A 23,440-nucleotide genomic window follows, 5' to 3' on the forward strand; every position below is an offset into this window, starting at 1 on the left:
GGAGTAGGGGGTGGAAATGAGTTTTCCACTGGGTATTACAATTAGCTCCTTTAAAATGAGATTGCTGGTATCAGACAGCAGTGGAAACTCAGAAGTTCCAAAAGCCCATGATGAAACCAAAAGTGTTACAGCCCCTTGTTAAGCTGCCATGCTTGCTAAGCAGGACAGAGAAAGTGGATGGATGTCCATAACCAGCCAGAAAGCAGGTCTGGTGAGAAAGTAGGCCTGGCAGGCCTGAAGGCAGGTTGGCGCTTAGCACCTAGCTTGACACAATGGAGCAGGTTTCAGCAGTTGCCAAGGCAGTCCCACCATCACTGCCCAAAGCCCAGGCATCCAACGATGATTCTTCCCCAAAATAAATGATGAGGCTTAGATGGTAGTGGTGGAAGAATGGAGTGAGAGAGCAAGCCAGCCTTTATTTGTGAATTTGGGATTTATAAACCTTAGGCAACGGAGAGGGGTTTGAGGGTGAATGTGCCTGATTCACTGGGGCATGAGGTGCTAGGGATACTTAATCTACATTTAACAAAACTGCCTTAGCATAAGAAGGAAAAGCAGTACTTTATTATCCTATGGGTGAGAAAGAATCTTCAGGAACAGTTAAAAGGTTAGTAATTGAAAGCCAAGACATCTTATTAGCATAGGGCAGGTATCTCCAGGAGTTCTCCAAGTGCTTGAGGAACAGATTTCTCATCAAGAAAGGGTCAGGCCTGTAATCTTCCCTGAGGGCTCTGTGACCCTCCTTAGGGGATCTAGGGTCCCCCAGATCAGGGGAAGATGGGACCTCACTAAGAAAAGAATCTGTTCTTATACCAAGCTCAGAAGCTATCTGGAAACACCAGACTTTGACTTTCCAACAGGGTCCCACAGGGCATTTTCTTGATTAATGATTGGTATGGGAAATCCAAGCCCACTATGGATGGTGCCACTTTTAGGGAGATGGTCCTGGGTTATACAAAAAAGCATGGTGACAGGCAGCAGACATAAAATGATGCTATTTACATATAGTGGAGTGCCTAGATCAAACTCTATACATCTATTACCTCAAGTACTTATTATTTAATCCTGTCTAACTGAAATATTCTATGCTTTGACCAATATCTCCCTATTCCCCTCCAGCCTCTGGTATCTACCATACTGCTTTCTGCTACTATCGAGTCTGATTGTTTTTAGATTCCACATGTAAGTGAGACTATACAGTCTGTATGTCTGGTTTATTTCACTTAGCATAGCATCTTCCAGGTTCATCTACATTGTCATAATGACATAATTTCTTTTTTTTTTTTTTTTTTTTTTTTTTTGAGACAGGGTCTTGCTGTGTTTTGTTTTTGTTTTGTTTTTAATTTTTAAGGTCTTGATTTGTAACCAATGTTGTCCTGAAACTGGCTGCACAATCCTTTCTGGCCAGAAACTTTTGGTCCTCCTGTCTCTTGGCATATGAGTGCTATGAGAACAGACATGCACCACCATTGCCAATTCCTGTGTTTTCATCTAGGAGTTGTCTGTTTTGTTTTGTTGTTTTGTGTATCTGTCCACCACTACTATAGTGTCTTCATTAATGAAGCCTTGTAGTAAATCTTAAAATTAAGTTTGCCAGAATTGTTTGGCTATATGTGTTCCTTTCCTTTTGACTTTCTGCATAAATTTTAGGATGATCTTGCTTATATGTTTTAAAATATCTTTCTAGGACTATAATAGGTATTAAGTACCATTGAAAGTCATTTTAGGAGAATTGACATCTATGAATACAGTATACCTCTCCATTTATTTAGGTCTTTGATTATCTTATCGATGATTTATTCTTTTCAGCATACAGATCCCATGCATGTATTTTGTTCTGCTCAGGTTACCATGAGAAGACACCACAGTTAATAAAGATATAGCTCAGTCATCAATTACACAAAAAAAAAATGATTAAAAAAAAACCACCTCATTTTGGGTGGCTTAAACTATATAACCTTATCTTCTCACAGCTCTGAACACTGGCAGTACAAAATCAGGTGCCACCAGGGTTGGTTTCTCGTGAAATGTCTCTTTAACTTGTACATTGTTGCCTTTTTGTGTGCCCTTACATGTCCGTTCCTATGTGCACACAATAGGGGAAGGGGGGTCTGGGAACTTCATTTGTTCTCCTTGCTCTGATGGACTCACTCCTATCAGGTAAAGTCCCTACCTTTCTGACTTCATTTAACCTTAATATTTCCTTAATTGCCCCCAAACCCCACTACATTGGGAATTAGGATTTAAATATATAATGTTTTGAAGCCAATAATGAGGTGTCTTATAATAGATTTATTAGCACATATTCTACATTGTCACGGATTTGATTATGATCTTTTCATACATGTATACCATGTGGTTTGATCATTTTCACTCTTCTTTACTCTTGTCTCTTTCCCACAGTGGTCTTACTCTTCTCAGATAGTACCCCTGCTTTCATATCTGGGGAGGAGGATGTCACCGAATGAGTTTCATTAGGGTTGTTTACATAAGCATAGGTAAGCGTTTATTTACTGGGACATGATGAACACTTTACCAGTGGCTACCCCGCTGATGAAATGTCTCTCCCTCTCCCAGCCCACCTTTACTTGCCTATAGATACTTAGAGAGATGTGGGTCTTATTAGCCCCTCACTCTAGAAAACCATTCAAATATTCTAAGAGAAAAATAACTACATGATTATATCAGCAGATGCAGAAAAGTCTTTGAAAAATTCAAGAGTGGTTCATGATAAAAATCCTCAGATAATCAGAAAAAGAAGAAGTATTCTGAGCCCGATTTAAAAAAAAAAATCTTAAAAACTTGAATGGTCCAGGTCTAGATTCAAACATAAGGCCAGCATATTTGTTTTCCCCATTGCTACTAAACTGGGAAAGCGAGCTATTCCAAATATGCAGGAAAACAAAAATCAGTCACAGTTCTATAGACTGATAGTGACTATTGGAAAATAAACATTTTAAAGCAAAGCCATTACAATAACTCTTAAAATGAAACACTTTCTTTTATGTACTTTATGTGTACAGGTAGGTCTTTTTATCTACATCTACGGCTGTGCACCATGTGTATGCCTTGTGCCTATGGGGACTAGAATAAGGCCTTATAAGTAGAGTTACAAATGGTTGTGAGCCACCATGTGTGTCATAGGAATTGAACCCAGATCCTCTGGAACAGCAGGCTATGCTCTTTTAAGTTAATTTACTTATTCACTTTATATCCCAATCGTAGTCCCTTCCCTCCTCTCCTCCTGGTCCCACCCTCCCTCCTTATTTTCCTCAGAAAAGTGGGGACCACCCCTACTAACCCACCCACACTAGCTCATCAAGTTGCATCAGGACTAAGTGCATTCTCTTCCCCTGTGGCCTGGTGAGGCAGCCCCACCATGGGGAAGTGATCGAAAAACAGGCAACAATAGTCCATGTCAGAGACAACCCCCACTCCCCTTACTAGTGGAACTATATGAAGCCCGAGCTGCTTGTCAGCTACATCTGTACAGGAGGCATAGGTCCAGGCCATGTATGGTACTGGGTTGGTGCTTCAGTCTCTGCAAGCTCCTCTGGGCCCTAGTTAGTTGGCTCTGTTGGTCATCTTGTGGAGCTCTTATCACTTCTAGGTCCTGTTATCCTTCCCCCTACTTTTCCACCAGACTACTTATGCTTTGCCCAGTGTTTGACTGTGAGTGTCAGCATATGTTTCAAATTGCTCCTGGGTGGAGCCTCTCAGAGAACAGCTATACTGGGTTCCTGTCTGTGAGCACAGCGGAGTGTCGTTCATAGTGTCAGGGGTTGGGTCTCTCCCAATGAGTGAGTCTCAGGTTGGGCCAAGCATTGGTTGGCCATTCCCTCAATCTCTGCTTTATCTTTATCCCTGCACATCTTGTAGGCAGGGTAAATTTTGGGTTGAAGTTTTTGTGGGTGGGTTGTTGTTCCCCTCCCTCCACTAGGTGTCTTGTCTAGTTAGAGGGTGCCCTCTTCAGTCTCCATGACCTGTGTTACTAAGAGTCTCAGCTAAAGTCACCCCATATACTCCCAGGATCCTACATTGTCTTAAGTCTCCAGCTTGTCACAGAAATACCTCCTCCCAAGGTCTCTCTTCTTTCTGTAAGTCCTCTGTTCTCTTGCCCACTACTCTCCCCAGGTCTGATCTCCACCTTCATTTCTCTCTCCACTCCCTCTCCTACCATGTTTTCTCTCTTCACTACTGCTATCTTTTAAATGCTAAGCCATCTCTCCAGGCTCATTCCTTTTTGTTGGCACAGAGTCTATATACAGTCTTGGCTGGCCTCAAACTCAAGATCTAACTATCAAATTCTGAAATTGCAGGCATGCACCACCTCACCTAGCTCATAATTACTTTTTATACAACTAGTATTATTACATTTGAAGTATGTTCTTGTAGATAACATACAATTGGGTCACTAGTCTGTTGGAAGTATCATACCAAAGTGCCACAGACTAGGTGCCTTAAACAATAAAAGTTTGTTTTTTCCTGGGTCTAGAGGCTGAGAATTCCAAGATCAAAGTCCTTTCTAATTTATTGTTTGGTTAGGGCCTGCTATCTACTTGGAGGTGTCCTACTTGCTGTGACCTTGGCTATCCTCTTCACCTTGTTCCTCTTCTTATACCCGTTCTTTATTGGTTCTGCTTTCATACCTTCATTCAACTTTTCCATTGTCTTTTATGGCTATGCTGGGGATTGAACCCAGGGCTTTGTCCTTGCTAGACAAGTACTCTACCACTGATCTGAAGCCTCATCCCTTCATTTAACTTTTTTTTTCTTTTTGGTATCTCGACACAGGGTTTCTCTGTGCCATCCTGGCTATCCTGGACTCACTTTGTAGATCAGGCTGGCCTGGAACTCGCAACAATTCCTCTGCCTCTGTCTGCTGAGTGCTGGAATCACAGCTGTGCGCCACCACTCCTGGCTCTAATTTAACTTTTAATTACCTCTAGAAAAACCCTATCTCCAAATATAGCATATGAATTGGGGTCCAGTGTGTGATCTAGGAAGTGCACAATTGAGTCCCTAGTACTGGGTAATATTTTTAATCAATTTGGATATCTTCATTTAATTGCCATATCGTAGTCTTTCTGCTTTTAATGTTATTGATACCCTTGGATTTAGATGTCCCATTTCATTATTCATTCACAATTTTTTTCAGTTTTATTTGGTGATTGTTCCTCTTGCTGACTTTAAAAAGTTATTCAACCTTTTTTAAAATTACATCATTATTTATCTCTCTGTATGTGGTGAGAATTAAACCCAGAACCCTGCTATGCCCAACATACTCTACCACTGAGTATCTTGTGTTATTTTTTGAGAATGAGGTCTTGCTATCAAGGCCAGTGATTTCAATTATAGTCAGTATGTCAAAGCTTGTTTCCCAACTCATACGTATTGGGGAAAAAAATGTATGCTCTGCTTTTTAGTGAGACATTCTGTATGTGTCACCAACAGTTAGTTGGTGGTATTAGCTTTGTACTCTTTTGTTTTGTTGGTTGGCTTTATTTGTTTTGAGACAGTCTCACTATATAACTTTTGAATGGCCTTGAATTCACAGAGATCTGCCTGTTCTGCCTCCTGAGTGTTGGGATTAAAGTCCTGTGTTGATTTTTCTATCTACTGGCTCTTTCCATTTCAGGCTGTTTTGGAACTTGATGTACAGCTCAGGCTGACCTCAAACTTGTGATCCCTCTGCCTCTTCTGCTTCCTAAGCATTGAGATTGCAGGTCAGTACCACTATGCTTTGCCCTTGGTTGTATATTAAGCTATATTGATGGAGTTTCTTTTGTGTTTCCTCTAGAGATTATCATGTTTACTTAACTTATACAATACAATTAATGTTAATAAATTTACCTCTTTAGCTACATGTATGAATTGGCTATTATATAAGTTTTCTTATATAATAAGGTCCTCTTTCTATTTTGGTTGTCATATATCTGTGTGGATTGAAAATTACATTGGACACTATTACAGTGTTTTTGTCTCTTTGTTTGGTTTAGGGTGTTGTTATTTGTGGTGTTTCTCTATGTTTGCTGTCAGCTCCCAAATTCCTAGGTTCATTTTATCCTCCTGCCTCAGCCTCCCATGTAGGTGGCAACAGCCATGTGCTACTTTTAAATTATCACTTTTAACATTTTCATATTCCAGGTTTGTGTGTCTCCCAAGGAAAAAGCTGAGTTTTCTGTTTGTGATAGGCAGTTAACCTAGTTGAGTTCAGGCTGCATGTTGTAATCTGCCCTCTGTGGTTCAGGGTTTTTTTTGTTTTGTTTTGGTTTTGGTTTTGGTTTTTCTTTTCTTTTTTTAATGTCTATTCAGTTTTCAAACCTTACCAATTTCATTTGTACCTGTCATGTCTGTCTAATAGCCAGTTCTGGTGTGTGGCCATCCCTTAGTTCAGTTCTCAAGGTATTTGTTTTTCTGTTTCAGATTAGCTTCACACATTAATAGCTTGAGGATGAGTCCAGGAGCTGATAGTGATTTTATGGGGTTATGTTCCTCAATTCCCCCTCCCTGTAATTTCCCGTGTACTTTTCAGTCCCCCGCAGCCCTCATTTACCATCCTTTGTGGAACAGTGGAAATTCTCTGTCACTGTAGTATCTCCAGAGAGGGAGAGTCTTGTCCCACTTTTTAAACATCTAGCAGGGGAGGAGGGAGGCACACATCTGCAATGATGCTTGGGTAGAGGTCAGAGGACAACCTGTGGGGATCTCTTTTCTTCTTCGGCTGTGTGAGTCCTGGTCTTGAATTCAAATTGTCAGGCTTGTTGGCAAGTGCCTCTTTCTGCTAAGGCATTTTGCTGTTCCTATCTCTGGGCTTAGGTCACTATACTAGATTCCACTGTTGCTTTGTCTTCTGGTTTTGCAAGTGAAACTGCTGGGGTTTCTGCTACGCATACATAGATCGGTCTGATGGGACCTCACCGTGGACTACTCTCAACTGTTGTGTTGCTGAGCTGCTAGGCAGATGTGGAAAGCAGTGGGACTATTGGTATTGTCTGTTTTGTACTCCCCGATACATTCATTTGTACGGGTATTAGTACAGACCACACAATAGTTCCACAAAGTTACTTGACTTCAGACACCAGCCAAAAATGGAGTGCCTAGGCTACCTATACCCCTGCCTACCCACCTACAAATTTGGGAATGTACTCTGTAGTTTTCTCATCACTGTGACCAAATACCTAACACACAAGAAACTCATGGTTTCAGGGTACATTCCGTTCCAGAGGGAAAGTTGCAGATCATGAAGATTGCTTCCTCACAGAGCAGAAAACAAAGAAGGGTAATACTGGTGCTCACTTCAGCTTGGCTTTCTCCTTTGTTCCCTTTTTATTTAGTCTGCCATCCCAGCCCTTGGATGGTGCCACGCGCATTTAGGGTGGTGCATTTCTCCTCAGTTAATCCACTCTGGAAAGGCCTTCATAGGTATACCCAAAGGTGTGCCTCACTAGGCATTTTAAGTAATAAACCCAAGTAATCATCATGAGATTAGAAGGAGTCCCCCTCCCCACACGGCCATCCTATAAACAAGTTCAATAATGTACTTGAAAACCTCAGAGAACTCAGGAAGGTAATGTTCTGTGGGCATGTCTGTGGGACAGTTTTCTTGTTACTGATTGATGTGGAAAGACCCAGCTCGTTGTGAGCAATGCAACTCCTGGGCCGTGATTCCTGCTCCTGGTTGATATCCTGCTCTGACTTTCCTCAATGATGGACTGTGATCAGGATGTGTAAGGAAAATAAGCCTTCCCCGCCCCCCAAAGCTCCTTTTGGTCATAGTGTATCGCAGCAACAGAAGAACCAAATTAGAACAAGGGTACAACTCAGTAACAACCAGATGAAAGAGATAGAAAGCAAGGCAAGTGGAGACGAAGAGCTTCTTTCCACAGCCCCTGAATATGCCACCCTCTCAGTACCTCATTGTTGACTAAGTCAGACGTTCCCTAACTTTTATCCCTATCACTTAGGGTTCTACACAAGTAGGATTGGTTTAATCACTAGCCATTGATGAGCAACCCAGTTTCTAGCCCTCCTCCGTAGATCTGAGCCAGGGCTGGAAATACTTACCCTCAATAAGCATGTGTTGGTTTCTGTGGTAACTAGAGACTGCCATCCTGGAGTTCTCAAGACATCTATGAGTCTTCTCATTACTACTAGTAAATTCTAAGATTAGGGAGTTGGGACACATCTCTGCCAGAACTGGAGACAAATAACACTTTTTAAATATGCCACAGGGTTTTTCTTTTTTTTACTTTTTGTTTTTGTTTGTTTGTTTTTTTAATTTGAACTTGTTTTCTTTCTTACAAGAGTGGTTGTGAATTCCAGTCCAGTTGAGCAGGTTCCAGGAAATATGGTAGGATGATTTTTTTTGGTAGGATGATTATACTGTGCTCTTCATAATGTGCAGTTTTACCCTGATGGGTGGCTTAATGTTCAAGTTTCTGCTCTTACCCAATGCCTCCAGCTCAGGAATCTTGCTTACACTGGTAGTCACCTGATAGCTCTTATCTAATCTGTGTAGTGTATTCCCACGAAGCTATCCCTGTGAGTGGAAGACATTACATTCAAGTGTGCCAGTCAGGTGAGACACAGAGAAGGCAGTTAAACAAAACCCCAACAGCATAACAGAAATGGAACTTAGAAGAAGGCATTATAATACCTCACAGCATCGACAGGAAAATAAGGGCCATCTAGGATGTCACTCAGGTGTGGTGCAAGAAAAAGTGAGGATCCTGCAGGCCAAAGCCTTTATTGGGCTTTGAGGTATCATCTAGTTAGGTTTTGCTTACAGGAGTTTCTATCTGGAGCTTTAAAGCAATCAGGAACAAGGTTCCTGGAATCACATTGTGACTGAGAGGTGGTCACAACAGCATATCTGAAGTCCATGAAATATGTGGGGATCAGTGGGCTGACTCCAGTAGGTTATAACTAGCTGTCCCATTGAGGGGTGGCCACTAAAAAAGCAAGGTAGGTAAGGTGTGGTAAGTAGACCTGTGTTGCTAGCCTTGAGGAACTCAGAGGAGTTATAGAACTAGAATCTGTATGGAAATTGACCAAGCCCTGCTTCTGGTACCATAAAATTATAGGAACTTTCTAAGTTAGGCTTCTTTTATGGAAGATTTACCCCTGCAGTATCTATGCCTGGTCACAACAGAAGAAAGGGTTCTTGGCCAGCAGGAATGAAGAGTATTTCCCACCTGGATGCTGATGTGTAGGTCTCCCATTAAGTGCCACCTGTTTGCCAGCACAGACAGACTCAGTGGGGGAACAAAAGCACTTTCTCCACTGCAGGCTCCCAACTGATCTCCTCTGCTGGTGTTCCCTTCTTCTCTGATGTTGTTGGAGGGCCACCTGTAGATCTGGGTAAAGGCTGAGCCACCTACACAGATTTGTTGGGGATTAGAGACATGGTCCATGTGCATTCTGTTGTTGGGAATGGGCAGTCATAACATGCTATAGCACTTTTGTTAAGCTCTTGGATCCCTAACCAGACTACTTTCTACTTCTCCTTTGAGAGTCTTTTTGGGTACTTCTTGTGTACTTTCAGGGTATATAGCTATACTTAATGTAGTTACTGAGTGACTAGAGTGAAGCCATCTTCTTACATAATTGCATGTGATTAGCAAACAGATTGGGCATCCCTAACCTAAAAATTTGACATCTGAAATGCTCCAGAAATCTAACATTTTTTGAGTGCCAGTATTACAGAAATGAAAAAATTACCCAGCTGATCTCATGTGATATAATAGCTAAAAATCAAAATGCACATACACTAAAAATACAGCAGAAATTTACATTCCGTCTATATTAAGATATGGATATGTTGTTAAGATTCCTTCCCTGGGCTAAATATAAATCAGCTTCTATTCCTTCTCCCAAGGTCACTACAACAAATCATGGTACAATTCTGAACCGAGGAATTTTGTTGGGCTTACTGACAGAGCATAGGGAAGGGCTTATTGACTTACAGGGATGTGAGCACTTCTCTCCCTACAGGCCACATCTGGAAAACCTTATTCCAACAGGGATAAAGTGCATAGATGGATGCCCAGCTCTAGTCTTCCCCTTCTGTATACTCTACACCTTTTCCCAGGCCCAAGGCAGAGTCCCCAGGTAGTAGGGAGCAACAGCTGAATACTCAGGCAAGAATCTCTCTCTTGCCCTACTCTGCACCACTGTCGGGAGGTATAAACCATTAACCAACCTAGCCAACTTAGCTAGGATGATCTTTTGCAAGGGGTTCACTGCTGAATTCCCCAAGATAGTATTTACTTGGCTCTGAGGACAGTTACTCATGACACAGTGTGTGTGTGCGTGCGTGCGTGTGTGTGTGTATTCATAAGTGAATTTTATATTTGGGCTTGGGTCTCATCTCCAAGATATCATATATATGTGAAAATACTCTAAGGTATCAGTCAAAACATAAAAATATAAACTCTTGTTATTCTAATCACTTACTTTAAGAGTATTCACCCTGTATTAGTTCAGGCTGTTATAGCAGACCATCACAGATTGTGGCCTAAACAGCAATTTTTTTCCCACAATTCTGGAGAGTAGAAGTCAAAAATCAAGATGCCATCAGGGTTGTTTTCTGCTGAGGCCTCTCTCTTTGGCTTGGTAATGTCTGTTATCTAGCTGTCTTTATACATCTGCACACTATTACTAATAATAACAATAAATAAATAAATAGGAATTTGGACTAAATTAGTTAATGTACATATAATACCATTTCTTTTTTAATTTGGCTTCCTGTGTATATGTATATATATATATATATATATATATATATATATATATATATATATAGAGAGAGAGAGAGAGAGAGAGAGAGAGAGAGAGAGAGAGAGAGAGAGATACAATACATACATACATACTGCACACTTATAAATGCATTCTTGAGTTCAGACAGTATTGCATGTATCTTTGTGGTTATTCTTTTTTAAATTTTTTATTTATTATCATTCATTTACATGACACCCCAGTTGTTAGCCCCTCACTCCTATCCTCGCACTCCTGCCCTCCCTCCCTCTCTGCCCCATTCCCCTTCCCCTAGATCTCTGATGGGGGCGGCCCTCCTCCCCCACTGTCTGGCCACTGCCTATCATGTCTCATCACGATAGCCTGCATCCCCTTCCTCCAGTGCCCACCAGGCCGTCCTGCTAAGGGGCAGTGATCAAATCCATGGGCACCAGAGTGCATGTCAGTTCCCCATACACACACACCCCACATGGCTACATCTGAAGAGAGGGTCTATTTTCTCTTCATGCACCTTCCTTGGCTGCAGGTCCCCTATGTCTAGATCCACCAGCCTTGATGGTCTCCCCGTGGAGTTCCTGACCCCTCTGGGTCCTTCCCTCCCCCAACTCTTCCATACACCTTTCAGGGCTCCACCCAGAATCCAGCTTCGAGAGTCCCAGTATCTGTCCCAATCTCCCACTGGGATCCCCCTCTGATCTCTCAGAGGTCATCTATGTTGAGCTAATATCCACTTATAAGTAAGTATGTACTGTGCATGTCTTTCTGGGTCTGGGTTACTTCACTCAGGATAATCTTTTCCAGCTCCATCTATTTGCCTACAAGTTTCATGATGTCCTTGTTTTTGATAGCTGAATAGTATTCCATTGTATAGATGTACTACAGTTTCTTTATCCATTGGTTGAGGGACGTTGTTTGGTTGTTTCCAGTTTCTGGCTATTACAAACTATGAACATAGTTGAGCAAATGTCCTTGTTATATGGTGGAGCATCTTTTGGGTCTATGCCCAGGAGTGGTATAGCTAGTTCTTGAAGTCAAGCTATTCCCAATTTTCTGAGAAAGCTCGAGATTGATTTCCAAAGTGGTTGTATGAGTTTGCACTCCTACCAGCAATGAAGGAGTGTTCTGCTTTCTCCACATCCTCCCCAGCATGTCATGTCACTTGAATTTTTATTAGCCATTCTGATGGGTGTAAGATGGAATCTAAGAGTAATTTTTATTTGAATTTCCCTGATGGATACGGACAGTGAGCATTTTTTAAAGTGCTTCTTGACCATTCAATATTCTCTGTTGAGAATTCTCTGTTTACCACTGTACTGTTACAATGAATTGTATCTGTTCGGCCTAGGAAGCCAATGACTGACACAAAGAGACTGAATCATAATTCAAAGCTGCAGACACTCTACTGGGCAGAATCTAAACTGCTACTAATCTAACAGTAAACTAAAGTAAACTACTCTAATCCTCATAACCAACCTATATCCCAAGCATTTGCCAATCTAATGATCCTTGGGCAGCTTCTCTCCTCCAACTCTCTCCATCAACTGTCAACCCTCAACTGTCAACTTCCAGCTCCTCCCCCTTCCACTTCCTATCCTTCTGCCCAGCCGATTGGCTAAACAGTGCTTTATTTACAGTTGTTACATACACTCAAGACAGTCTTCCACACTGTACCCCATTTTTAAGTAGGATTATTTGGTTTGTTGGTGTTTAATTTCTTGAGTTCTTCGTCTATCTTGGATATTAGCCCTCTGTTGGATATAGGGTTGGTGAAGATCTTTACCCAGACTGTAGGCTATCGTTTTGTTTTAATGACAGAGTCCTTTGCATTACAGAAGCTTTTCAGTTTCATGAGGTCCCGTTTATTAATTGTTGATCTTAGAGCCTGAGCTATTGGTGTTTGGTTCAGGAAATTGGCTCCTGTTCCAATCAGTTCAAGGCTCTTCACCACTTTTTCTTCTAACAGATCTAATGCTTTTCATTTTATGTTACGGTCTTTGATGTACTTGGACTTGAATTTTGTGCATGGTGATAAATATGGATGTATTTGTGTTTTCTACATGTAGCCATCCAGTTAGACCAGCACCATTTGTTGAAGATGCTATCATTTTTCCATTGTATGATTTTGGATTCTTTGTCAAAAATCAAGTGTCCGTAGTGTATAGGTTTATTTCTGTGTCTCTGATTCAATTCCATTGTTCCACCAGTCTGTTTCTATGCCAGTCCCATGCAGTTTTTATTACTGTTGCTCTATAGCACAGATTGAAATAAGGAATGGAGATACCTCCAGAAGATCTTTGTTGTTGTTGTTGTTTTTTACAAAAATTGTCTTATATATTCTTGGTTTTTCTTTTTCCATATGAAGTTGAGAATTATATTTTGAAGGTCTGTAAAGAAATGTGTTGGTATTTTGATGGGAACCACATTGAATCTATAGATTGCTTTTGATACGATGGCCACTTTTACTATTTTAATCCTACCAATCCATGAGCATGGGGCATCTTTCCATCTTCTGATACCATCTTCAGAGACTTGAAGTTTTTTCTATACAAGTCTTTTACTTGCTTGGTTAGAGGTACACTAAGATACTTTATGGTTTTTGTGGCTATTGAGAAGGGTGCTGTTTCCCAAATTTCTTTCTTAGGCCATTGTCTTTTGTGCATAGAAGGGCTACTGATTTTTTTTAATTTAATTTTGTATCCAGCCACTTTGCTGAAGGTGTTTATCAGCTATAGGAGTTCCCTGGTAGAAATTTTTTGGTCACTTATGTATATTATCATCATATCATCCACAAAAAATGATACCTTGACTTCTTCCTTTCCAGTTTGTATCCCCTTGATCTCCTTTAGTAGTCATATTGCTCTATCTAGGACTTCAAGTTCTTTATTGAAAAGATGCAGAGATAGTGGGCACCCTTGTCTTGTCCTTGATTTCAGTGGACTTGCTTTATATATCTCTCCATTTAGGTTGATGTTGGCTATAGGCTTGCTGTACACTGCCTTTACTATGTTTAAGTGTTTGCCTTGTATCACTGATCTCTGCAAGACTTTTAACATCAACAGGTGTTGCATTTTTCAAACTTTTTTCCATATCTAAGGATATGATCATGTGACTGTTTTCTTTCAGTTTGTTTACAGTGGATTACATTGATGGAATTCCATATATTGAATCACCCCTGCATGCCTGAGATGAAGCCTACTTGGTCATGGTGTATGATATTTTTGATGTGTTCTTGAATTCAGTTTGTGAGTATTTTTACATCAATATTCATAAGGGAAATTGGTCTGAAATTCGTTCTTTGTTGGGTATTTGTGTAGTTTAGGTACCAAAGTGATTGTGGCCTCATAGATGAGTTTGGTAATGTTTCTTCTGTTTCCATTTTGTGGATTAGTTTGAAGTGTATTGGTAGGTCTTGGAAGGTCTGCTGGAATTCCGCACTGAATCCATCTGACCCTAGGCTTTTTTGGTTGGGAGACTTTTGATGACTACTTCTATTTCCACAGGAGATGTAGGACTATTTAATTGGTTTATGTGATCTTGATTCAACTTTGGTACATGGAATCTATTGAGAAAATTGTGCATTTCATTTAGATTTTCAAATTTTGTGGCTTATAGGCTTTTGAAGTAAGGCCTGAGGATTCTTTGGATTTCCTCGATGTCTGTTGTTATGTCTCCCTTTTTATTTCTGGTTTTGTTGATTTGGACAGTGCCTCTGTGCCTTTTCATTAGTTTAATTAAGGGTTTATCTGTTTTGTTGATTTCTCAAAAAACCAGCTATTGATTTCATTGATTCTTTGAATTATTCTCTTTGTTTCTAATTTGATGTTTTCCCCCCAGAGTTTGATTATTTCCAGCTGTCTACTACTCATGGGTGTCTGCTTCTTTTTTTCCCAGGACCTTCAGGTGTGCTGTATTTTGCTTGTATTTGATGTCTCCAATTGCTATGTGAAGGCACTTAATGCTATGAACTTTCCTCTTAACACTGCTTTGTTTGTGTCCCGTAATTTTGTGTATGGTGTGCCTTCATTTTCATTAAATTTTAGGAAGCCTTCAATTTTCTTCTTCATTTCTTCTGTGACACAGTTTTCATTAAGTAGAGAGTTATTCAGTTTCCATGCATGTGTAGGCTTTTTGTTATTTCTGTTGTCATTGAAGTCCATGGTGGTCTGATAAGCTACAAGGGACTATTTCAAACTTCTTGTATCTATTGAGGCTTGCTTTGTGACCAATAAAGTGACCAAGTTTTGGAGAAGGCTCCATGAGGTGCTGAGGAAAAGGTATATTCTTTTGTGTTTGGGTGAAAGGCCTGTAGATGTTTATTATATCCATTTGATCCATGATACCTGTTAATGTCATTATTTCTCTATTTAGTTTCTGTTGTTTGTTTTTTTTAACCTGTCCTTTGGCAAGAGTGGGGTGTTGAAGTCTCCCACTATTAATGTGTGTAGATCAATGTGTGGTTTCAGATTTAGTAATGCTTCTTTTATGTTTGTGGTGCCCTTGCATTTGAGGCATAGATGTTCAGAACTGAGGTATCATCTTGGTGGATTTTTCCTTTCTTTAGATTCGGAAAATTTATTACGACTTACTTGAAAATATATTTTGGTCTTTGGAGTCGGGAATCTTTTTTTTTTCCCCCTGTCTTTTTTCCTATTCCTGTCCTATTCCTGTAAGTTTCAGTGTACTTGATTTCTTGGATGTTTTATGTCAAGAATATTTTCAGTTTAATATTTCTTGACAGATATATCTATTTCTTCAATTTTATCGTCTACACCTGAGATTCTTTCCTCCATCTCATATTCTGTTGGAGATGCTTTGCTCTGTAGTTCCTGATTTTCCTAAGTTCTCCCTCTCCAGGGTTTCATCAGTTTATGTTTTCTTTATAGTTTCAATTTCCATCTTCAGATCTTGAACTGTTTTATTGATTCCTTTCATCTGTTTGTATTTTTCTGTATTTCTTTGAGTCATTTATTCATTTTCTCTTTTAAAACCTCAATCTATTTTTCTGTATCTTCTTGTATTTCTTTAAGGGCTTCCTCTTTAAAGGCTGTTATCATCTCATTAGCATAGCATTAATGTCATTTTCTTGTGTTTCAGTTGTGTTATGGTATCCAGGGCTGCTCACCGATGGAAAACTGGGTTCTGGAGATCCCATATTGCTCTGGTTTTGTTGATTATGTTTTTATGCTAGCCTTTAGCCATTTGGTTATCTTTGGTGTTGGCTGGTAAATCCTGGTGCCTGCTGGAGTTCTTCGGGGTTCTAGCACCATTTATTAAAAAGTAAGTTTTATGTGCTGGGCATAGTGGTCTATACCTATAATTCCGGTATTCAGACAGCTAAGGACTTAATGGCCAGACTGGGCTACATAATAAAACCTTGCCGCTAAAACAGTGGGTTTTTTGAGTCAGTACTTTAAGATGAGTCATTTTTTTTTTTGTTCCAGTATTTTTATAACTGGTCTTATACAGAATTTTTTCTGGTGTCGTATTTTTCTAACTAGTCTTATGCAGTTTGGTTTTGTTTATGAAATAGAGTCTTGCAATTTATGTTTCTCTGGCCTCATGTGCCATATATGTAGCCCATGATTTCTGAAACTCATGACTCTCCTGCTGTGGTGCACCTTGCCCTTATTTTTTATACACTTATATATTTTGTACATGGCCTTTTTTTTTTTTTTTTTTTTTTGCTTTTTTCATATTGGGTGTTGAAGTGCATACATGTAGAGCTCCCCTTTTCTTCTCCCTGTGTAGTCAGAACATGATTTTGGACAGCACTGTTTAATAGCACTCTGAGAGTATTGCCCATTAGGGAAGCTTGGGTAAGTTTCAGTGTTCAGAATTTTCATTATGTAGGCATGCTTGATTGTTCATGTGGCTGGTCTCCACCTTCATCCCCTTTGGTAATGACCCAACGCCTCCATTCTAAATCATAACGTAGTACCCGTGTGGACAAAGACACTCCTATGGACATGAAATCTTAAAAATTACCTCTATAAAGCCAAGCACCAAAGCCAGACAGTACTTTGAAAAGATTAAATTATTTGTACTATGTATTGTTAAAAACAGAATGTCGCTGGGCAGTGATGGTGCACTCCTTTAATCCCATCACTCGAAAGACAGAGGCAGGAGAATCTCTGTGAGTTTGAGGCCAGCCTGGTCTACAAATCAAATTCCAGGACAGCCAGGGCTATACAGAGAAACTCTGTGTCAAAAAGTAAACAAAACAAAAAAGAAATGTCATCATTATTTGTGTTTATCTAGAATTTTTCAAGTTTTCATCATTTAGATTTTTTAAATTTCTTTGAAAAATATCTCTAAATATTTTTCCTTGTTGGTATCATTCTGCTGTTTATATAATTTAACTAGCCTTTGTTTTCATATGTAATTATTGATTATACTTATAGCTTTCTGAAATCTTCAAATAATTGTTTCATATTGTTGATTTTTCAGATATACTCTCATATGATTGGCAAGTAGAGTTTTATTTATTTTTAGTTATACTCTTTTGTTTTCTTATATCTAATTGCATCAACTAACCCATTCAAGACCATATTTCATAGTAATGGTGACTGTATTTTGCTTTATTCCTGATGTTAATGGAGATAACTCTAGAATTTTCCCATTAAGTGAAATGTTGACTCCAGGATTGACTTATATCTTTAACCTTCCTTGAAAGGTCATAGATCCTCTATTGTCATAGTTGGGGCTTCTGTTGCTGCCATAAAATGCCACGACCAAAAGCAATTTAGGGAGGAATGGGTTTATTGCATTTTATACTTCCACATTATAGTCTATCATTAAAGGCAAGTCAGGGAAAAAATTCAAGGCAAAAACTAGAGACCACTGAGGAGTGCTGCTTACTGGTTTGCTCCCCATGGCTTCTTCAGCCTGCTTTCTTATAGGACTCAGGTTCACCATCCCAGGCATGTCACCACCCACAATGAGGTAGGCCTTTCCCACATCAATCAGCAAGCATCAGTCAAGAAAATACCCATAGGCTTGTCTACAGGCCAGCCAGTCTTATGGAGGCATTTTCTCAGTTGAGATTCCTCTTCCCAGATGATTATAAAGTATTCAAGTTGACATGAAATTAGCTGATACAAGAGTAAATAACCCGGCCGGGCATGGTGATGCACGCCTTTAATCCCAGCGCTTGGGAGGCAGAGGCAGACAGATCACTGTGAGTTCAAGGCCAGCCTGGTGTGCAAGTGAGTCCAGGACAGCCAGGGCTACACAGAGAAACCCTGTCTTGAAAAGCCAACCAAAAATAAAGCAAATAACCCTTGGTTAAATTAAATAAATTACCTTCAATCCTTCTGTCTCTCTTTGTCTTTGTCTTTTTCTGTCTCTCTGTCTCTGTCTCTGTCTCTCTCTCTCTCTCTCTCTCTCTCTCTCTCTCTCTCTCTCTCTTTCTGGGGGTGATTTTAAAACAAGAAATGGATGCTAAATTTGTTTCAGTGTTTTTCTTTTTAAAAAAAGTTGGTATGTGTGTGTGTGTTTGGAGGTCAAAGGAAAAATTATTGGCATTGGTTCTCTCCTTCTCTGACATAATTCATATGGATAAAGTCTGATCATTAGACTTGATGGCAAGAATCTTTACCCACTGAAGCCATCTTTTCATCATTTTCTTTCTTAAAAACATAAGAGTTACTATTATGGGATGAGGCATATGCCACAGATCCCTTCTTCTACCTTTACATGAGTTCCAGTTTCTGTGGCAAACATGTTACTCTCTAAGCCCCATTTCAGCATGTTTCTATTAAGATTTTAAAAATTAATCTTACAAATTTTCTTTTGCTTGTGATTGCGAGGCTCAAACCTGCTGTCTTACTCAGTGTTCTATTGTTATGATGAATACCGTAACCATGGGAACTCTTATGAAAGAAAACATTTAATTGGGACTGGCTTACAGTTTCAGAGGTTACTCCATTGCCATTATGGTTAGGAGCATGGTGGCATGCAGATATGCTGGAAACCTACCTGAGATTTATACAACTGAATCCACAGACAGCAAGAAGAGACACTGGACCTGGCTTAAGCTTTTGAAATCTCAAAGTCTGCATTCAGTGACACACTTCCTCCAATAAGGGCATGCCTACTCCAACAAGGCCACACTTCCTAGCCCCTCTCAAGTAGTGCCATTCCCTAACGATAGAGCATTCAAATATATAAGCCTATAAAGGCAACTCTTATCTCAACCACTACACGCATACTAAGCAAGTGCTCTACCATTGAGCTATATAGACACTTCTCTATTTAAATGGTGAATTGTACTATACTAATAACTTCTTTTGTTGGGGCATCATTGTATTCTTAGAATAGATCTCATTTAGTCATATTATATTATTGTATTAATGTGGTCCTACTCTGCTTATTCACTAGTTTCAGAAGTGAAACTGGTCTGCTGTTTTCCCATTTAGTACAATCTTAACTCCATTTACTTACCAATTTGTTTGATTCATGTAAACAATTTGGAAGTTTTCCATTGTCCTTTCTCAGGAAGAATTTTTTGTAGTGTTGGAATTGTCTTTGAAGGTTGAGTCAGATTCCTATGTGAAGTCTTTGCAGGTTAGTTCCTTGATAACTTTATAAGATATTCTAATCTGTTTAAGTTGACTTTCTTTGCCAGGTTAAATTTTGTTCATTTGTATTTTTTAAGATATCCATTGCATGTAGATTCTCAAATTCATATGCACTAAAATATGTGTGACTTTTAAAATTTCTGTTTTATTGTTCATTATCCCTTATCATATTTATAGTATATATTTGTACTTTTTTCTCATTAGGTCAGCTAGTGGTTTATCTATAATTTGATGTTCTTTTAAAGAGGTAAGATTTTAATTTTACTAGCATATTACTGGTATCTTTTGTTAACATTGCTTTTCTTAAATTTAAATCTCTTAGTTCTTAATAAAAGTGACTTTGCTTGCTTTTGTGGGTTTTCTACTCTAGATTTTTTTTGGGTTTTTTGTTTGTTTGTTTGTTTGTTTTTTGGTTTGGGTTTCTTTTCCAAGACAGGGTTTCTCTTTGTAGCCTTGGCTGTCCTGGACTCACTTTGTAGACCAGGCTGGTCTCAAACTCACAGCGATCTGCCTGCCTCTGCCTCCTGAGTGCTGAGATTGAAAGCGTGTACCACTACACCCAGCTCTTATTTTTTTTTAATTGGAAACTTTTCCCTTTTTTGTTCTTGTTGATTTGGTTTTGAAGCTTTAAATTTTCTTTTATTCACTGCATTCTGTATCTCATGGAGTTTGATGTGGAATTTTTTGTGTTCTTTTTAGGAATTCTGTAATTTTGGATCATTATCCCTTTTCCCAAAAGAGATAATAAAAGCTTGTTTTAATTTCAAAGTAGAAAAGTCTATTGTTACCATTTTTTATTTTGGGGTTTTGTTGTTGTTGTTGTTGTTTTGGGGTTTTGGTTTTTTTTTTTTTGTTTTTTTTTTTTTTTTTTTTTGCTTTTATTTTGGTTTTGGTTTTTTGAGACAGGGTTTCTCTGTGTAACCATGGCTGTCCTGGACTCACGTTGTAGACCAGGCTGGCCTCGAACTCACTGCATTTTTATCAAAATGTTTTTGTGATATCTCTACAGTTACTGATTTGTCACCCAATATATGATCCGTTTTTCTCAGTGGTCTATGACATTGAGAAAAACAAATCCTATCTAAGATTATATATAAAATCTGCCTTACTGAATATGTAGCTTAGGTCTTCAGCAGTCAGATTTCTTTTTCTTACATCTTCTGACTTCTTTTTAAAGATTTATTTATTATGTATAAAATGTCCTCCCTGCATATGGGCCTGCCTGCCAGGAGAGGGCGCCAGATCTTATAGATGGTCGTGAGCCATCATGTGGTTCCTGGGAATTGAACTCAGGACCTCTGGAAGAGCATCCAGTGCTCTTAGCCTCTGAGCCATCCCTCCAGCCCCCATCATCTGACTTTTATGGAAAGTAATCCCTTGCTGTGGTTCATTTTGTTCCTTGCATGGATATTCATAAATTTTTGTGCATTGTAAAGTTGAGTAATAGAAACAATGTTGTGTGTATTGTTTAATGCATTTTGGCTTTGATGCTTAAATTCTGTTGTCAGAAAGTCTCTGTCTCTGTCTCTCTCTCTGTCTCTCTCTCTCTGTCTCTCTCTCTCTGTATCTCTCTCTCTTTCTCTCTCTCTCTCTCACACACACACACACACATACACATACACACACACACACGCGCGCGCTATGAAATGCTGAGAATTGAGCCCAGGACCTTTCCCATGCCACCAGCACTATAGCTTCGGCTAGCTCTTGTCGCTTTTATTTTTTATTTTTAGAATTTTATGTATGAGTACTATATTCACATCATTTCCCCACTATCTCTTCTCCCTCCAGCCCCTTCCATAGCCTCTCACTTCCTCTCAAATTCTTGGCCTGTCATTCTTTAAGTAGTGTTGTTATATATCACTATGTATTATAGATATACATATGTAACCGTACACATATAAGCTTTAATGTGCAACCTGCTGAGGATATTTAGTGTTGTATATGTGTTTAGGGCTGACCATTTGGGATTGACAGTCTATCGGGACTTTGCCCCTGGGGAAGACTGATCTTCCTTCTCTCAGCAGCCAGTAATTGTATATAGCTCTTCATTTAGCGATAAGGCTTTGTGAAATTTCCCCTAACCACATTGACATGCCAATTAGTGTTCCATTTTTTTTAGAGATATTTAGGCAGCCATGTTGTTGAGATTTCATAAGTGTGGCTAAGATACTATCTCACAATAAATATCCTGATTTTCTTGCTCTTACAATCCTACCTCCTCTTCTGTGATATTACTTGAGCCTTAGATATAGGTGTTGTGATAAATATGTATCAGTTAGAAATGGGCACCTTATAGTTGGTTGTCCTCTCACTTGTGGCTTTCTGTAATAGTCTATATCTGTTGCAAGAAGAAGCTTCTTTGATGATGAATGAGAGGCAATACTTACCTATGGGTATAAGACTAAATATTTATAACGCAGTTCTAAATTATACTAGCTTAGGGAAGTAACTAGGTTTTTCCTCTAGCGCCCATGGCCTCACCAGCCACAAGTATTGAGCCAGGTTTACAAATCCAGGCATGAATTTCTGCCTTTTGAGCCGATACTAACTCCAATTAGATGGCTGTTGGTTACTCCCAGGATATAAGTGCCACTACTGTACCCTTAGGAATATCTTGCTCTTCTAGTCATTGTTGTGGTGTGTAGGTATTACAGCTGGATTGCTAGTTTTCCTTTGGCGGCTTGCAAAGCTCCTTACAGTATTATGAGAGTTAGTCCTCAGGGAGGAGGTTTCCAGGCAAGCTCTAGCTCTAGTCTTCCAAGACCTGTGTGGTACCTTAAGCTAACTCAATTTCTGAGAGATAATCAAGGACAAAGACAACAGCCTATATTGTTTTAGAGGTCTCTTGAACTCCCCTGACCCACAACTTGAAAGGAGGTGCTCCTTGCTTGGCACTAGGGTTGTTGTTAGTCTATTATTGTGGGTGAGAGCCTTGTAACCTCAAGTGGCATAACATCTATATTGTGTGTGTGTGTGTGTGTGTGTCTCGTGTGTGTGTGTCTGTCTCGTGTGTGTGTGTGTGAGATGCATGCATGTATATATAAACTACATATGTATGCATAATATACACATACAGATGTGTAATTTTAAGTAAACATAAATGATTCTCTGTAGCTTTTTCAAAATTCTTTAGTGGTATTTACCTTTCCTCCTTCATTCTCCCTCTGTTTTGCCCCCCCTCCCACCTCCCCTGTTAAAGTACCCTCCAATTTTTCCCATTTCCTTCTTCATAGCACTGGTGTCCTCCTACCCTAGAGTGTCTACACCCAGTGCCCCGGCCCCAGTCCTTTCTTCCTTTCCTGTTATCTCAATTAATTTTGGGTTATATACTCATATCTGAAGGAGAGATAAACCTGTTTTTTAGGATCCCAAATACGGGATCGGAACGGTCTTGTGAGAGAACAGGTGAGGTTAATCCACTAGAAGACCAACCACCTCGTGCGGGAGCTTGATTGTTGCCAACAGAAAAGATCCCGTGAAGTGATTCTGGGAGGAGATATATAAATGAGCCCAGAACTGGAGGCGGGGCTTTTTGGAGACTTGGGATAGTTTTTGGCTGTTCATCGCTGCACTTCGAGATGCTTCTAGACAGAACCGTTCAAGGGAAGGCTTCAGGGCTCCAGCTCCTGCTGAGGTTCTGGGTTCTGTTTACTCTAGGTTCCAGCAGAAGAAATCCTGCAGATTGTGCCAGGAGAATTGTATCTCGGAACTGGTATCCTTGCAGTTTTGTTATTGTGTCCATTAATCCTCATTTCCTATTGTTTTGGTTAGTCGGGTTATAAGTGGCATATGCTCAGTCACTAAGTTGTTAATAAAATATATTGGTTAAGAAAATTGAGCCTACACATATTTAAAGACTGGGGGCTATAGTCCAGAGCTGAGATGCTTCTCTATCTCAGTCTGTGGCACCTCACTTGGTATATTTTCTAGTTACATCCATTTTTCTGCAAATTTCATGGTTTCATTTTTTATTACACCTGATAGTATCTCATTATGTATATGTACTACATTGTTCATTTATCTGTTGATGGACATTTGTTCCACTTCCTAGATATTGTGAATAGAGGTAGAGCTGAGCAAGTATCTGTGGAGTAGGATGT

General features: G+C 39.6%; 1 protein-coding gene across 4 annotated transcripts in view; it reads left to right on the forward strand.

The window, feature by feature from the left end:
* The window catches only part of LOC127185890 (zinc finger protein 182), a 49,729-nt gene that overhangs the window by 3,807 nt on the left and 22,482 nt on the right, over positions 1 to 23,440 (forward strand). The window contains exons 1-2 of one of the 4 annotated variants that reach the window (XM_051142502.1): positions 19,083 to 19,323; positions 19,542 to 19,584. The exons of 2 other annotated variants lie outside the window; for them this stretch is intronic. The gene's annotated coding sequence lies outside the window, so the exon portion shown is untranslated. Of the gene's footprint in view, positions 1 to 19,082; positions 19,324 to 19,541; positions 19,585 to 23,440 lie in introns of those variants that run through there. One more of the 4 variants, XM_051142501.1, reaches the window with a different exon arrangement.

This window comes from Acomys russatus, chromosome X (genome assembly GCF_903995435.1).
Source record: "Acomys russatus chromosome X, mAcoRus1.1, whole genome shotgun sequence".
In the NCBI taxonomy this organism is placed as follows: Eukaryota; Metazoa; Chordata; class Mammalia; order Rodentia; family Muridae; genus Acomys; species Acomys russatus.